This window comes from Oncorhynchus tshawytscha, linkage group LG17 (genome assembly GCF_018296145.1).
Source record: "Oncorhynchus tshawytscha isolate Ot180627B linkage group LG17, Otsh_v2.0, whole genome shotgun sequence".
Classification (NCBI taxonomy): domain Eukaryota; kingdom Metazoa; phylum Chordata; class Actinopteri; order Salmoniformes; family Salmonidae; genus Oncorhynchus; species Oncorhynchus tshawytscha.
Genome location: NC_056445.1, coordinates 27,993 through 42,057, shown reverse-complemented (window position 1 = coordinate 42,057; position 14,065 = coordinate 27,993). Strand labels below are relative to the sequence as shown.

Here is a 14,065-nt window from a genome sequence, read left to right as displayed (position 1 = left end):
TTAACTTTAATGAGCTTAACCTCTGCAGCTGAGGTAACTCTGGGTCTTCCATTCCTGTGGCGGTCCCCATGAGAGCCAGTATAATCATAGTGCTTGATGGTTTTTGCGACTGCACTTGAAGAAATGTTCAAAGTTCTTGACATTTTATGGATTGACTGACCTTCATGTCATAAAGTAATGATGGACTGTCATTTCTCTTTGCTTGAGCTGTTCTTGCCATAATATGAACTTAATATGAACTATTTGGTCTTTTACCAAATAGGGCTATCTTCTGTATACCTACCTTGTGTTGGTAAAGTAGGGGAATAGCCTTAAAACACTGAAGTGCATTTTGTGTCACATAATAAGGTAACTTTTGGTTTTGATGCAATTGTGTGTGACTGTAGCTGAACTGTGAGCCACGCTCTTTTTGCTCCGTTAGCCCTCTATTTTATTTTGTCATTAGGAACACCATAATGATGTACAATTTGTAACAAAAGTTAACTACTTCAGTGAAATTCCAGACTAACTCGTCATTAGCAGCGGATAAGATCCCCAAATGTGAGAATTAAAAAGTTAAAAATAATTCCCTCATTCACTGAATTTCATATCAATGGCTATACTTTTAAGGAAAGTAGCTAAGCGTGAGGACTCTAGAATGACTTTTTCCAGTGCCAAGTAAGACATGGAAGTAGTTAGCTATTTCATCTAACATCTTCAGGGAAAGCATGACCGATATTTTGATTTGCAACATGTCAAAATAGGATCCAGAATAATATATTTTTGGGCTCTTCAGATTCATTTGCCTGCATTTTGTTTTTTAATATTGGCCTAGGTTTTGCATAAATGCTACATAATTTACCACCCGAATAAGTGGGAACTCATAAAACCATTACAGTGCCTTCAGAAAGTATTCCCTTTACTTTTTCCAAATGTTGTTGTGCTACAGCCTGAATTTAAAATGGATTGAGATTTTTTTGTCATTAACATTATGGGGTAGGCCAAAGTGGAAAGTTTTTCCGTTTAATTTTTTTTTTTTTTTTTACTAATTAATTAAAAATGAAAAGCTGAAATCCCCATTTATTTTTAAGGTCTCTCAGACCTCTCAGTGAATTTTAAACACAAATTCAACTACAAAGGCCAAGGAGGTTTTCCAATGCCTCACAAAGGGCACCTATTGGTAGATGGGTAAAAATAAATAAAAAAGCAGCATTGAATATCCCACTCAAGGATTTCACCATGAGACCAATGGTGACTTTACAGAGAGTTACAGAGTTTAATGGCTGTGATAAGATCAAATGGATAAACAACATTGTAGTAACTCCACAATACTAACCTAATTGACAGAGTGAAAAGGAAACTTGTACAGATTATTTGTGAGGGGGGTCTCAAAAACATGCATCCTGTTTGCAACAAGGCACACTAAAGTGATACTGCAAAAAAAATTGGCAAAGCAATGAACTTTTTGTCCTGAAAACAAAGTGTTTTAGTGGATTTGTCCCAAACATAACACATTACTGAGTACCTCTCCATATTTTCAAGCAGGATGACACCAAGGTTGTGTGCCCAGGGGAGGGAAGGAGAGACAGTGGTGTCATCAATGATAAGGTTGCCAGCTTTGGTGAGGTTAGATTTGGTGCCTATGAGGAGTAGTTCTGTTTATCACTGTTGACCTTGAAGTTTCTTTGCATTCATGTTTTTACTGCAGAGGCACGATTCAATGAGGGTCAGAGGTGGGATATGGTGCCGAGGTAGATCTGGGAGTCATCGGCATAGCAGTGGAAGTCAAGGTTGAAGTGACAGAGAATCTGACCAAGGGGGAGGATGTAAATGAAGAGCAGCTGAGTCTGACATGTGGTCATTGAGGGAGCTGTAGTGGGTCCAATTTGTGAGGTATGATTGTAGCCAGGAGAATGTGGTGCTCTCAACACCCAGACCCTCAAGTCAAGTGAGGAGGATTTGATGGCTCATTGTGTCAAAAACCACACTCAGGTCGAGGAGAATCAGGATGTTGAGGGCATCAGCAGAGGTGGTCATTGACAACTTTGAGGATTGCAGTTTCAGTACTGTGGAGGGAGTGGAAACCAGAATGGGAGGGCTCTGAATAGGTTGATGATTAGCAGGTGGGTTTGTAATTAAGAGGCAACAGTCCGTTCCAGAGTCTTGGCAAGGAAGGAAAGGTTGGTAATGGGGTGGAAGTTATTGAGGATGGTAGGGTCTAGCCCTAGCATTTTTAAGATGGTGGTGATAGCAGCTGTTTTGCAGTTGGAGGGGACAGTTCCGTGGGCAAGGGAGAGATTAGAGATGTGTACGATATATGGACAGCGAGCAGACTTTGATGAGAAAAGTGGAGAGGATCCAGGGAGCAAGTTGTAGTCTTGGATGACATGAGTTTTGAGATGGGGCGAATTCTGAGACGGGTTTCAGGGGTGACGGTTGGGAGGTTAACAGGGGAAGGTGCGGCTGAGGGAGAATTATCAGTCAGTGATGAGTTTATTTGGGTGAACTTGTCCTTGAAAAACTGAAGGAAGGAGTTGCAGAGTTCAGTGGAGGAAGTAGAGAAGGTGTCATCATGGGCTGAAGTGGTTTGCTGACAGTCGAGAACAGTCTGGGAGTTCTTATTGAATGATGTTTGAGAAGTAGGCAGACCTGCCAGCATCTGTTGGTGGAGAGGTAGTTTGTAGGCCTCAGTGTGGGCAGTGAGCCCAGACTTCCAGCTCAGGCGCTCCAGTTGGCAGCCAGCTTGCTTCAGGGCGCAGAGCTCAGGGGTAAACCAGGGGGAGGAGAAAGAAAACAGGTTTAGTTAGGATTGGGTCGAGAGAGTTGAGGGAGACAGAGCAGTGTTTGAATTGAGCAGATAGTTCACCAGGTGTGTTGGGGGCGTGGTCAAGGGGCAGGGCAGCGCAATTGGCATCAGAGTTGGAGGAGGCCAACAGCTTTGATGTTATGGAAGGAGATAAGGCATTTGTCAGTGTTGTGGGGTGAGTATGAGGGGAGAAATTAAGTATCTTGTGGTCAGATAGTGGGAACAGAGAGGGGGAAATATTAGTTAAGTTGAGGCCAACAGAGAAGATGAGATCTGGTATGTGTCCCTTGATGTGATCGGGAAAACTGACAAGTTGGGTAATATCAACAGTTTGATGAGTCCATGTAAATATTAATCATCTCCAAGCAGGGGGAGAGTGGGACAGCAATGGTGAGTAGTCCAGACAGGAATGATTCATTAGCTTTAGGAAGACAGTACACAAGGATAGTGGTAATAGAGCAGGATGATTTGTAAGCAATGTATTCAAATGAGATAGTCGGGACAGAGTTCAGCTATTTTGATTTACAGTTACAGTATACAGTAGAGCAAGGGCGCCACCACAGCTGGTGGAGTGGGGGAGACACAGGTAGCCATAACCAGCAGGAGTAGCTTGGTTAAGAGAAAATAAATCACTGGGGTTGTTGCCAAGTTTCAGTTAGGAGGAGGAAGTCTAGCTTGTTGTCAGATATTAGTTCATGGAGCAAGGGGGCTTTGTTCATTGATCGAGTGTTGAGGCGAGCAAAGTTAGTATTGTGAAACAGAGGTGAGCTTATGGATAGTGGTACAGTAGGTTGAAGGGGACGTAGGCAGTCATGGTGTACTGTACAAGATGGATCGGAAGTAGGGTGTGAGTGAGACGAGAGAGAGTTAATGTTGCTACCTGATGCAGGTAGCAGCGTCTACGTAGGATGCCCGATGAGTGGGCGGGATAAGGACATCATAGGAGAGCCGGAGCCGATAGTTATTATTCATGCGACGAAAATCAGGGGGGAGTAGTATTTGGTCGGGATAAAACAGGGAGTGGGAATCCATACTATTCCAGGGCAGAGAGCAAACAGGAGGAACAGAGAGGAGCCCGTGGGCAGGTGCATGACAGCAATTTAGATCAAATAAAATTACAGATGAATCCACACAGAAACCCCCATGGTTAGCAAAGCAGCAAGCCAGAGCCCAACTAGCCTACTCTAATCCAGCTAGCACTAGAACCCACAGTCAAAAACACGTGAAATACAATCCTCGCCAGCAGAGCAAAAGAAAGAGAGCGGAAACCTAATGAGATTGACGGCGGGGGTCCATGCGATGGCAGAAGAGTGGAGGCTAGGTCGGGAAGCGCTTCGGTGGAGAGGCCCTATAACTAACCAGAGAAAAAGCAGGTGGAGAAGAGTGGAGCCAGGTAGGGAAGCGCTTCAGTGGAGAGGCCCTATAACTAGCCAGAGAAAAAAACAGGTAGCGGCAGGATCTACTCCGGGCCGCAGGAGAGTCAAAGAGGGAAACCCGATAGGTATTCCAGAGGGAGATATGGCGAGGGACATCCAAAATAGATACATTCCCTAGGCAATAATCCAAAAGGTGGGTCAGACAACCAGGAGGCCTGCGATCAGAGGAAGAATATTGGCAGATGATCACAGCAGCGCAATCCAGACTATTTTTTTTTACATGATTTGTCAGTACATTATGTACAGTGCCTTGCGAAAGTATTCGGCCCCCTTGAACTTTGTGACTTTTTGCCACATTTCAGGCTTCAAACAAAGATATAAAACTGTATTTTTTGTGAAGAATCAACAACAAGTGGGACACAATCATGAAGTGGAACGACATTTATTGGATATTTCAAACTTTTTTAACAAATCAAAAACTGAAAAATTGGGCGTGCAAAATTATTCAGCCCCCTTAAGTTAATACTTTGTAGCGCCACCTTTTGCTGTGATTACAGCTGTAAGTCGCTTGGGGTATGTCTCTATCAGTTTTGCACATTGAGAGACTGAAATTTTTTTCCCATTCCTCCTTGCAAAACAGCTCGAGCTCAGTGAGGTTGGATGGAGAGCATTTGTGAACAGCAGTTTTCAGGTCTTTCCACAGATTCTCGATTGGATTCAGGTCTGGACTTTGACTTGGCCATTCTAACACCTGGATATGTTTATTTTTGAACCATTCCATTGTAGATTTTGCTTTATGTTTTGGATCATTGTCTTGTTGGAAGAGAAAATCTCCGTCCCAGTCTCAGGTCTTTTGCAGACTCCATCAGGTTTTCTTCCAGAATGGTCCTGTATTTGGCTCCATCCATCTTCCCATCAATTTTAACCATCTTCCCTGTCCCTGCTGAAGAAAAGCAGGCCCAAACCATGATGCTGCCACCACCATGTTCAGGGTGATGAGCTGTGTTGCCTTTACGCCAAACATAAGATTTTGCATTGTTGCCAAAAAGTTCAATTTTGGTTTCATCTGACCAGAGCACCTTCTTCCACATGTTTGGTGTGTCTCCCAGGTGGCTTGTGGCAAACTTTAAACAACACTTTTTATGGATATCTTTAAGAAATGGCTTTCTTCTTGCCACTCTTCCATAAAGGCCAGATTTGTGTAATATACGACTGATTGTTGTCCTATGGACAGAGTCTCCCACCTCAGCTGTAGATCTCTGCAGTTCATCCAGAGTGATCATGGGCCTCTTGGCTGCATCTCTGATCAGTCTTCTCCTTGTATGAGCTGAAAGTTTAGAGGGACGGCCAGGTCTTGGTAGATTTGCAGTGGTCTGATACTCCTTCCATTTCAATATTATCGCTTGCACAGTGCTCCTTGGGATGGGTCAAGCTTGGGAATTTTTTTTGTATCCAAATCCGGCTTTAAACTTCTTCACAACAGTATCTCGGACCTGCCTGGTGTGTTCCTTGTTCTTCATGATGCTCTCTGCGCTTTTAACGGACCTCTGAGACTATCACAGTGCAGGTACATTTATACGGAGACTTGATTACACACAGGTGGATTGTATTTATCATCATTAGTCATTTAGGTCAACATTGGATCATTCAGAGATCCTCACTGAACTTCTGGAGAGAGTTTGCTGCACTGAAAGTAAAGGGGCTGAATAATTCCACTTCATGATTGTGTCCCACTTGTTGTTGATTCTTCACAAAAAAAATACAGTTTTATATCTTTATGTTTGAAGCCTGAAATGTGGCAAAAGGTCGCAAAGTTCAAGGGGGCCGAATACTTTCGCAAGGCACTGTAAATGTTTTGCTGATACAGTGGTTCAGTTATAGGTTTCTAGCTTTCTAGTCAAATAGAAAGCTAGCTTACACTAATAAGCCAAGGTTTTCTAAGTCAGAGAACTTTGGTAGGCCTACTTCAAACAGGCCGAAAAGTTTATAAAAAAAAAAGAAGGTAAACTTACATGAAAAACAGAAGAATAACTAACAAATAAAAGTTAACGAGTAAACACTGTTGCTAAACAGGTAACAAGGAGAAGCAGCAGTCTAGCACAATGCTAGCCCATACTCTCGCACAAAAATTATCGTGTTGTCGTCTATCAAATTGTTTAGGCTACCTTGCTCTAGCAACCACCCGACTAGCACTAGCACCCAAAGAGGCATCTTGAAAGTGTGCCTGGAGTATTTTTTGTATATGTTTTCCTATTTTTTTGCCACAGTGGAAACAATTAAATTGCGGCACAATATAACGGAAACACTTTAGTCACCACTGTCACATTTAAGACCTTTGAAAACTGAATTTAATACATTTTAAGATTTAAGGCCTTTAAAGCAGATAAACTCATTTAAGAGTGTTTAAGATCCCATGGAACCCAAGGTTATTCGCCATTTGGATTTCAACCTTGCATGTAGGGGTTTTCCCAGCCCGCATGGATTTCTTTCTTAATAAGCTTACCCCTTGTGTAGTGTTCATGCTGTTATTCACCCAATGTTCGCAGCTGTAGCCAGTCACCAGCTTGTCTAAATGGTCCACCCTCCTTTTGTGGCATTATAATCCATTGCGATTATTTTTTTCTTTTTCAGGGCACTCATGAGTACCACATTACTCCTTTCTTTGGCACGTAAGACACGTCGGCCTAGCTTCCTTCTGTTCCAATCTGGGTTCAACGCCATATAGTGTGGCTCATTCCCCAGGAATGACAATATTTCTCCTCCTGCAGGCTGCTGATGAGCTGGCTGCTGATGAGCTGGTTGCTGACGGGCTGGTCCTGGGGCTGGCTCAGGGTCAGTCTCCTCCTCTTCTTTCAACTCACTGTCAGACTCCGAATTGACAGACACATGAAAATTCTTAATCTTCCAAAGTGGAAGACACTCCGCTCTCTACAAAAATCATTTCTAAGGCCCTCTGAGCAGAGCTCTTTTTTGCCATACTGATTGATTGTGGTAAGGAGTCACACATGCAAAGCTATTTATTTTTTGTGCTCCTCCCCTAAATTGCACCTGGTTGAGGTAGTGTGGGGAAAGTACTTTATTTTGATAAATTCAGTTTTGTAATAAAATTGTGCAGGTTCCTGCAAGATGTTGTGTAGCTTCATATACTACAAAAGGTAAAAAGTGTGAGAAAAGAGGAAGACAGACAGCGCCAAGAACCTGTTGAAACAGCAGGCCCAGGGATGAGGAAAACAGAGTGAAGGCACACAGCAAACCTACTTGTTTTCACCTAGCTAATTTTACCAACATCGGACACCCCCTAACTTCAGACACTCTTTAGCGGTTGAAGGATTAAAATCACCTCAAGCTCAACATAAAAAAAAATCACAACTCCTGACATTTAATTCTAGTTCAAATGCCATGTCTTAGGTCAGTTAGGATCACCGCTTTATTTTAAGAATGTGAAATGTCAGAATAATAGAGAATGATTTATTTAATCTTTATTTCTTTCATCACATTCCCAGTGGGTCAGAAGTTTACATACCAAATACTAATTGAGTGTAGCATAACCTTTCAATTGTTTAACTTGGGTCAAATGTTTCCGGTAGCCTTCCACAAGCTTTCCACAATAAAATGGGTGAATTTTGGCCCATTCCTCCTGACAGAGCTGGTGTAACTGAATCAGGTTTGTAGGCCTACTTGCTCGCACACACTTTTTCAGTTCTGCCCACAAATTTTCTATAGGATTGAGGTCAAGGCTTTGTGATGCCCACTCCAATACCTTGACTTTGTCATCCTTAAGCCATTTTTCCACAACTTTGGAAGTATTCTTGGGGTTAATGTCCATTTGGAAGACCCATTTGGGACCAAGCTTTAACTTCCTGACTGATGTCTTGAGATGTTGCTTCCAATACATCCACATAATTTCCCTTTCCTCATGATGCCATCTATTATGTGAAGGGAACCAGTCCCTCCTGCAGTAAAGCACCCCCACAACATGATGCTGCCACCACCGTGCTTCACAGTTGGGATGGTGTTCTTCGGCTTGCAAGCCTCCCCCTTTTTCCTCCAAACATAACAATGGTCATTATGGCCAAACAGTTCTATTCTTGTTTCATCAGACCAGAGGACATTTCTCCAAAAAGTATGATCTTTGTCCCCATGTGCCCTTGCACACCATAGTCTGGCTTTTTTATGGTGGTTTTGGAGCAGTGGCTTCTTCCTTGCTGAGCAGCCTTTCAGGTTATGTCGATATAGGACTCGTTTTACTGTGGAATTATCAAATCAAATTTATTTATAAAGCCCTTCTTACATCAGTTGATATCTCAAAGTGCTTTACAGAAACCCAGCCTAAAACCCCAAACAGCAAGCAATGCAGGTGTATAACTGTTGTACCCGTTTCCTCCAGCATCTACACAAGGTCCTTTGCTGTTGTTCTGGGATTGATTTGCACTTCTCGCACCTGTTTAAAGGCACAGTCAACTTAGTGTATATAAATTCTGACCCACTAGAATTGTGATACAGTGAATTATAAGTGAAATAATCTTTCTGTAAAGATTGAAAAATTACTTGTGTCATGCACAAAGCAGATGTCCCAACCGACTTGCCAAAACTATAGTTGAACAAGAAATTTGTGGAGTGGTTGAAAAACAAGTTTTAATAACCAAGTGCATGTAAACTTCCGACTTCAACTGTATATAAATGGTTAATGAGTAATAGGCCTGTGGAAATATTGAAAAATGTATTGTGACTTATCAATGACACTTGCACTTCTGATTATACTATTTACACAATTAAATGAATACTTTGCTTGTGACTGACAGGTAACAAAATAAAGAACGTCAAAGTGGAACTCCATTGTGGCCTTGTTTTCTGTAATTTTTTGCAAGAGGTAGATCTTGGTTAACATTTGGACTTGGCATATGATCTTAGGCTTGAAAAGGTTGGTGACCACTGGGCTATAGCAAATAGGAATAGGCAAATTAGAATGTCACTTGTCCTGCGATACTTTTTACTCCACGGCACCAGTCAAGTTCAAATACGCTAAACCATCGTCGATCACATGTCGTCGCCATAGACGATGGCTGGCAATCATCGTCAATAGATAATGCCATCATAATATCACCCAATCCTAGTTTCACCTCCATCATGCCCTCTGACAAGTCAGGTGGATTTTTTAATATATATTTTTTTACATATTGTGGACATCCATCCATTCCTCTATGATCTGTGCCTATGGGAGGGGTACAGGCTATGGGTTGGTTTGGGATAGAAGGAGAGTCTCCAGGGTCTCACCCTCTGTCTCCAATGTGGGTGTGCTTCTCAGCATGGTTTGAAGGTGAGCTCTGACATTCTCCATGTCCTGGATATGTCTCCTGCCATTCTGCAACCAACACACCAACATGAAGTCACACACAATCGCACACATACAACAAACACGTGTCGGATGTAAGGGGTTAGTTACAGTGAGTCTGCTGCTGTAGTCCACACTGGTGTTGAGATTATCACCCATCTCCTCTACCAACACCCTATCTTCCTCTCCCTCCTCCTCCTGTCTCCCACCGGGGGAGGGGTGTGAAGGTTCAGGGGGATCTAGCCATACCCCTTCCTCCCCCAGCTGAGGAGAAGAAAACTGAAATGACACCTGTCTGGAGACACACAGAGATAGTTAGAGTGAGACATGACACTGTCCATCAACCAGTCTGTCTATTTGCATGTTGAAAACCCAGTCTTATTTCTGGGCAAGACGGGGGTGAGGTTGTTTCTGGGAGAATAGGGATTGTTTCTGGACAGGGCCAGGGTTACCTGTGAGTGTGGCCTGGTGATGGTTGACCTTTGGCCTGGAGATCTCGGGTGAGTTGCAGCGAGGAGTAGAGGCGGGCTGTGACCTCACAAGACTCATCCCACGGGGAACGGTGCGAGGAAGGCCAGGAGCGGATCAGAGAGGGGGAGGGGGCTTGTTTAGAAAGGGAAGCAGTGAGGATAGAAATGGGGGAGGAGAGGTGGGGGCTGATATATGCAAAGGTTCTTTGTCACTTAGTAGTTCTTCACACCTGGTTGATGCCATCCCTGAACAGAGTAAACACAGTCAGTGTAGAAAATACTGAATCAGTCAGAGTTTCTGTATAATCACCAACCACATGAGCTAGTTACAGTTGAGCTAGTTACTTATGTTCACAAATAATAACTTTCGCAGTGAACTCGTTCGTCAGCTAACGTTACTTAGCAAGTAAACTAACCAACGTTAACTGTTGCAGTACATTTGATTGTTCTAAAAAAGTTCCTATTTAATTCGCTAGTTAATTAGCAACTAAATAAACCAAAACATTAACCAACTTAGTGAGCAAATAACACAGAGGTAATGTTAGTCAACTAACGTTAACTAGGCAATTTTGATGCCGTTTGTTTGTTGTGGCAACGTCGGTAGTCCAGCAACAGGAAAGTGACTAACCCTAAGATTTGGCTGTTTAAAGTTATGACGACAGCTAGCAATGTATGGGAGACCAACAAGTGATACATTACTAGCTAACTAGCTACACATTTTCAAATCAAGCTAGCGTACTGTAGATTATAGTGACGCATAACGGTAAAACAAGCTCAGCTAGCTAACAAGCGACATTAGTTTAGTATGACTCTGGTTAGGCTAACAAACACACAATCCCACCCTACCTATCGGTTGAGAGTGGCTGTGTACGTACCCGCTACAATTGGAAAACTCCCGGGCGCGAAAAGGTAGTGGATAGCTAACTACTGTACCAAGCTATCCTTCAGTGGTAGCTTCTAGCTAACGTTACCAGGAGGCTATCAACATCTAGTCAGTATATTGATGCTCTTTGGTACAGTACTAACGTTAGCTAACGGGAAGAAGAAAAAAAAACTCCCGGGACCTGATTTTAAAAAAACAATAATAAAAAAATTGCGCTTGGTTGTGTTAACCACGACACGTCCGGTATTGAAGTCCACACACCAGCAGTTTCCTTCTTCTTCTCTGGTATAATAATGGCGTTCGAATGTGGCATGCCGCCACCTACTGCGCATGTTGAAAATAAAAATATCCCAAAAACGGAAAATATTTGTGGTGGTTGGGGAACCTTCATACAAACAGTTGTGTAAAGTACTCAAGTAAAAATAATTTCAAGTACTACTTAATAGTGGCGGAACTAGAGTTTTATACATGGGGTGGCCAGGGGGTGTCCAAGGCTACTTCGGGTGTCCAAATGTTGGTTATGTTTCCATTTGCCTCTAAAGAAAGGTGTATTTAAAGCATTCTTATTGGTTGGTTCAACTCTGATTTGATTTATATCACCTTTATTTAACCAGGTAGGCAAGTTGAGAACAAGTTCTCATTTACAATTGCGACCGGGCCAAGATAAAGCAAAGCAGTTCGACACATACAACAACACAGAGTTACACATGGAGTAAAACAAACATACAGTCAATAATACAGTAGAAACAAGTCTATATACGATGTGAGCAAATTAGGTGAGATAAGGGAGGTAAAGGCAAAAAAAGGCCATTGTGGCAAAGTAAATACAATATAGCAAGTAAAACACTGGAATGGTTGATTTGCAGTGGAAGAATGTGCAAAGTAGAAATAAAAATAATGGGGTGCAAAGGAGCAAAATAAATAAATAAATAAAATAAATACAGTAGGGAAAGAGGTAGTTGTTTGGGCTAAATTATAGATGGGCTATGTACAGGTGCAGTAATCTGTGAGCTGCTCTGACAGCTGGTGCTTAAAGCTAGTGAGGGAGATAAGTGTTTCCAGTTTCAGAGATTTTTGTAGTTCGTTCCAGTCATTGGCAGCAGAAAACTGGAAGGAGAGGCGGCCAAAGAAAGAATTGGTTTTGGGGGTGACCAGAGAGATATATCTGCTGGAGTGCGTGCTACAGGTGGGTGATGCTATGGTGACCACTCTCAGAGGGAGTTGTGCGCAAAAGAGAAAGGTGGCCATTGTTACTCCCGGTCCTTGTGAAAAGCCAACTGTCCTGGTTGATATATTATCGAATAGATATTTGAAAAACACCCTGAGGATTGATTATAAAACACTTTTGACATGTTTCTGTGGACATTATGGATATAATTTGGAATTTTTGTCTGTGTTGTCTTGACCGCTCTTTCCGGTGGATTCCTTGGCATAACGCACCAAACTAACTGAGGTATTTGGATATAAAAAATATCTTTATGGAACAAAAGGAACATTTGTTGTCTAACTGGGAGTCTCGTGAGTGAAAACATCCGAAGATCATCAAAGGTAAACGATTAATTTGATTGCTTTTCTGATTTTCGTGACCAAGTTACCTGATGCTAAATGTACTTATTGTTTTGTCAAGCGATCGATAAACTTACACAAACGCTTGTATTGCTTTCGCTGTAAAGCATAATTTAAAATCTGAGACGACAGGTGGATTAGCAAAAGGCTAAGCCGTGTTTTTCAATATTGCACTTGTGATTTCATGAATATTAATATTTTCTAGTAATATTATTTGACAGTGGCGCTATGCTATTCAGCGTTGCTGATGACAATTACACCGGATCCGGGATGGGTGGTTCAGAGAGGTTAACATGCATGATACCAAGGCTATTACGGTTACAGAAGTCATCAAAAGAGAGCGCCTGGGGAATAGGAGTGGAGCTAGGCACTGCAGGGCCTGGATTCACCTCTACATCACCAGAGGAAAAGAGGAGGAGTAGGATAAGGGTACTGCTAAAAGCAATGAGAATTTGTCGTCTAGAACGTCTGGAACAGAGAGTAAAAGGAGGTTTCTGGGGTGATGAAATAGCTTCAAGGTATAATGTACAGACAAAGGTATGGTAGGATGTGAATACAGTGGAGGTAAACCTAGGTATTGAGTGATGATGAAAGAGATTTTGTCTCTAGAAACATAATTGAAACCAGAAGATGTCATCGCATGTGTGGGTGGTGGACCTAATAGGTAATAAGGTATAGTGAGCAGGACTAGAGGCTCTACAGTGAAATAAGCCAATAAACACTAACCAGAACAGCAATGGACAAGGCATATTGACATTATTAAGAAGAGGCATGCTTAGTCGAGTGATCAAAAGTGTCCAGTGAGTATTGAGGTTGGTTGGGGTCACGGCGATTCAGACAGCTAGCCGGGCCATCGGTAGCAAGCTAGCATAGGATGGGGGTCTGTTTTTAGCCACCTCGTGCGTTTCTGTCAGTAGGATTATTGGGGTTCCGTGTGGTAGAGGGGATCAATCCAATTCGCAAAAAAAAATTGATATAGTTATAGAGGCCCAAGAAAAAAAAAATTGTCCTATAGATCTATTCAGATAGCAGCCGATAAGACAGCTATCGATTAGCGGGCCGCAGATGAGCGTTCAGGTAACGTCGCGACGGAGGAGCCAGCTGGATAACTCCCTCGGGCAGATAACGTTGGTAGTCCAGTTGTGAAGGCCCGGTGGGGCTCCGCGTTGGCAGTAAAACGGGTCCGGATAGGTGATTGTAGCCCAGGAGTGGCTGATGGAACTCTTCAGCTGGCTAGCTCCGGAATAATTTATGTTTGCTCCGGGATCGACGTAAGCCGATAGTTACACGGATAGCAGCTAGCTAGCTGCGAGATCCAGGTATAAATGATGACAATAAGGCGTGTTGTGATTGGCCCCGCATGCAGATAGGGGGAGATCGTGAACGTGAGTCTCCCCAGTATGAAAATGTGATGCAAGGGCTTTTACCATCGACAGCCATCAACATTGTTGAGCCCTGCACAACTAACGTGCTGTTTCATATTTAACAACATAAATAAATAATGCTTAACTGGGACCACTGGCTGAGGTGATTTATTTGGACAAAACACAATGCAAGGAGAGTACGATTTACATCTGTTACACATAGACCATAACAGAAAATGTATGCAACTCTAACCTGGCATCTAATGAGCATGAATGAATCCTATGATTG

At 42.6% G+C, this 14,065-nt stretch overlaps 1 long non-coding RNA gene across 1 annotated transcript; it reads right to left on the bottom strand.

The window, feature by feature from the left end:
- Window positions 1–2,679: 2,679 nt before the first annotated feature.
- Window positions 2,680–9,712, bottom strand: LOC121839761. The gene is made up of 4 exons (XR_006079191.1): window positions 9,605–9,712; window positions 9,436–9,523; window positions 4,145–4,376; window positions 2,680–2,740 (listed from the first exon to the last, which is right to left on the bottom strand). It is a non-coding gene; the product is annotated as an uncharacterized LOC121839761 (long non-coding RNA).
- Between the last annotated feature and the right edge of the window lie 4,353 nt (window positions 9,713–14,065).